Source organism: Diadema antillarum, unplaced genomic scaffold (genome assembly GCF_040938485.1).
Source record: "Diadema antillarum isolate AM-2024a unplaced genomic scaffold, OU_Dant_1.0 seq00000457_RagTag, whole genome shotgun sequence".
NCBI classification, from domain to species: domain Eukaryota; kingdom Metazoa; phylum Echinodermata; class Echinoidea; order Diadematoida; family Diadematidae; genus Diadema; species Diadema antillarum.
In genome coordinates, this window is record NW_027271429.1 from 120,922 (window position 1) to 125,077 (window position 4,156).

The following is a 4,156-nucleotide window of genomic DNA, read 5'->3' on the forward strand; positions in this document are numbered from 1 at the left end:
AATAAAGAAAGCAGGACATCACAAGTGAAAATCAGTGACACAGTCAATTCCATGTAAGTAATGTCTCAGACATTTGACTTCTGAGTGAACAAAGAAAAAAACACATTGACATGAGTAAAACTATAAATGTATATTGAGACAGTTCATTTTCATCGTCTCTGCCAAGAATTTGTCATACAGTATGTGCCATTGACTTTTGCAAAGTTGATGGTATCTCATATCAGTACAGAGTGTGTAACTGTTCTTCCTCATCTCCCTTGCCCCCCCCCCATAAAAAAATAAAAACACAACAATAATCAAACTAACAATAAAAAACTACAGTTACAACAGTCCTGAAAGATACATGACACTGAAGAAATGCATACTGCTACCACATCAAAATCAGACTGAGGGACAACATTGCCTTTATACCAAAATGCAACATGACTACAGATAATTAGATGTCAAAATGTTGGATTCCATGTTATGTCAGTGCTTCACATTCATAAAACTACAAATACAGTTGTAATTAAAGAAAGAGTAAGACAAAACAATTATTTCAGTATGTGGCAAATCATATTAGGAATATTATTATTACTAGTAGTGTGCCTGCACTGTCTATTACACACTGGTCTGTCTAATTTACTCTAAATCCTTGACAGATAGCAATGTAACTTACGGTTCTTGTTCAAGCTTGAGATGATAGGAGAAATCTGCAGGAATGCGGTATGGAGTACAATACTGTAAAGTAGCCCATCATCGAAGGACAGCACTCATTTCAAGTTGTTCATTTCTGCAAGTTGTTGGGTTGTCCACACAAATGCCTCAATATCTGTTTGTAATGGAAGATGAATGAAAGATGTCAGTCACATGAAACTCCATCACTACCAGTTCTGTAAGATCATAAAATTGATGCACAGATTTGCAAAACATCACACTGCCCCCCCCCCCCATCCCTTTCAGGTCTATATTCTACAGCTTACCAGAATCTGAAGTTTATGAACGTCTCTCTGGTTTAATTTTACAATTTGCCCAGCTCTGAATCCCTAGCCTCCATCCCCCCCCCCCAAAAAAAAACCCTCTGTGTTTCAAAGAACCATAGATTGTAGAAAATCAAAACAAACAAAATGAAAAATCACAAACTAAGGCAAAAGTACTTGCCACGTATAGGCCAATTACGTCTACATTGAGGCTTTTAGGCTCATAATATAGCATGATAGAACAATTTATGAATTCATGTGCTGAGCATAAACGTTGCACAGGAGTTTTTTTGTTTTTTTCTTGTTGTCTATCCATTATTCCAAATCAAATTTGCTGGTACGGTATTCTTGACAACATTATCAAACTCTTCATTGTTGTTGGTAACGCCTCAATTAGACAGGGAGGTGGGAAGAGGACCTCCCTGATTTAACGTTAGACTTTTAGCAGAAGTAACTCTAAAATCATTTTTTTTTCATGGAGAATTCAAAGGTAATCAAAACAATTATTTCAGTATGTGGCAAATCATATTAGTAATATTATCATTACTAGTAGTGTGCCTGCACTGTCTATTACACACTGGTCTGTCTAATTTACTCTAAATCCTTGACAGATAGCAATGTAACTTACGGGTCTTGTTCAAGCTTGAGATGATAGGAGAAATCTGCAGGAATGCGGTATGGAGTACAATACTGTAAAGTAGCCCATCATCGAAGGACAGCACTCATTTCATTCCAGTCTGCAAGTTGTTGGGTTGTCCACACAAAGGCCTCAATATCTGTTTGTAATGGAAAATGAATGAAAGATGTCAGTCACATGAAACTCCATCACTACCAGTTCTGTAAGATCATAAAATTGATGCACAGATTTGCAAAACATCACACTGCCCCCCCCCCCCCACCCCTATCCCTTTCAGGTCTATATTCTACGGCTTACCGGAATCTGAAGTTTATGAACAATGAACATCTCTTTGCTTTAATTTTACAATTTGCCCAGCTCCGAATCCCCAGCCTTCACCCCCCCCCCCGAAAAAAAACCCCTAGTGTTTCAAAGAACCATAGATTGTAGAAAATCAAAACAAACAAAACGAAAAATTGCAAACTAAGGCAAAAGTACTTGCCACGTAAAGGCCAATTACGACCACATTGAGGCTTTCAGGCTCATAATATAGCATGATAGAACAATTTATGAAATCAGGTGCTGAGCATAAACGTTGCATTTTGCTTGTTGTCTATCCAAATCAAATTTGCTGTTACGGTATTCTCGACAACATTATCAAAGTCTCCATTGTTGTTGGTAACGCCTGAATTTAGACAGGGAGGTGGGAAGAGGACCTCCCTGATTTAACGTTAGACTTTTAGCAGAAGTAACTCTAAAAGTCTAAAATCATTTTTTTTTTTTCATTGAGAATTCAAAGGTAGTCAGTGAAATAACATCACTTTTAGAGTAACCTGGACAGGTAACCTGGACAGGTCAAGAACACTATTAACACTGTACCCTAACACTGTTAACTATCTTAATTAGATGTTGAAGTTGTAGGCCTAGATATAGACTCCCTTAAATGGATCTAAATTCCTGGAAGATTCAGACATAATCAAGTAAAGAGAGTTAAATCAGTCTACCTGCCACCTGGGAAGTAGGTCGTTGCATTACATATTTGAGCTCGTAATACAGGAAACAATAAAACTTCACAATATATCACCAGTTAGTGCGATTAAGATTCGATGCAAATGTGAGACGTGTTCATTTGACTTTAGTTCGAATCACTTTCCCTCCCTATTCTCAACTTACACCGAATAATAGATGTGGGACTGCACACGTAGATAACGAACCTAGGACAGCGCCAAACGAAGTCAATGTGATCTGCAAGAATACATATTTACGCTGTTTTGATATTCTAATTCCTCATTCGTAAATCTACATTCAAGAATGTGAAAAGTGAACAATTAAAGTGTCAATACAGAGCGAAATGTAACTTTACCGATTTCATCTGTCTAGCTTCCGTTGCTCTGGGCGCAGCCATTTTAGACGCGCGCGTACGAGGATGTTTGGCAGATGAATGATTTATGATGACGTCCGGCGTATACGCACCGTCAACCCGCGATCGTGCCACTTCGTGAAAATCGTAGACCGACCAGTCGAAGTTTTCACGAAGTGACACGGTCGTTATTATTACGTAATTATTTGAGATTGAGGTTCAAAAATTTGTCAGGTTGTAGATCTCGGTATTTACTATCATAATATGCAAAAATCTTAAAATCGAAAATTTACTCGATTTTGGCCGGTCGTGCCACTTCGTGAAAACACCGACGAAGTGTATCTAAATTATACCATTTTATAGGCAAATTGTTCAATAATAATCTATACTAAAATAAACTGCTACCTTAAACAAGTGGGACTGTTTCACGTCGATGAAACACGCAAAAACATGCATCAAATTGCACCATTTGCAAAATCAAAATGCAAAAAGTTCTTACCGTGGGAGGGGGGACACCCCCCTCCCACACCCTCCCCTCCCCCTCGCTCGCTCCGCTCGCTCGGGTTCAGTGGCGTTCATAATATTCAGTGAAAAGAATTAATACAAGAAGTGTATTTGAATTATACCATTTTATAGGCAAATTGTTCAATAATAATCTACACTAAAATATACTGCTACCTTAAACAAGTGGGACTGTTTCACGTCGATGAAACACGCAAAAACATGCATCAAATTGCACCATTTGCAACATCAAAATGCAAGAAGTTCTCGCCGTGGGAGGGGGGACACCCCTCTCCCACACCCTCCCCTACCCCCTCGCTCGCTCCGCTCGCTCGGGTTCAGTCGCGTTCATGATATTCAGTGAAGAGAATTAATACAACAAGTGTATCTAAATTATACCATTTTATAGGCAAATTGTTCAATAATAATCTACACTAAAATAAACTGCTACCTTAAACAAGTGGGACTGTTTCACGTCGATGAAACACGCAAAAACATGCATCAAATTGCACCATTTGCAAAATCAAAATGCAAAAAGTTCTTACCGTGGGAGGGGGGACACCCCCCTCCCACACCCTCCCCTCCCCCTCGCTCGCTCCGCTCGCTCGGGTTCAGTGGCGTTCATAATATTCAGTGAAAAGAATTAATACAAGAAGTGTATTTGAATTATACCATTTTATAGGCAAATTGTTCAATAATAATCTACACTAAAATATACTG

General features: G+C 38.7%; 1 long non-coding RNA gene across 1 annotated transcript; it reads right to left on the reverse strand.

Moving 5' to 3' along the window:
• Window positions 1-772: 772 nt before the first annotated feature.
• On the reverse strand, window positions 773-2,981 carry LOC139732965 (uncharacterized). Its single transcript, XR_011711055.1, has 3 exons — window positions 2,939-2,981; window positions 1,588-1,735; window positions 773-811 (listed from the first exon to the last, which is right to left on the reverse strand). It is a non-coding gene; the product is annotated as an uncharacterized lncRNA (long non-coding RNA).
• Between the last annotated feature and the right edge of the window lie 1,175 nt (window positions 2,982-4,156).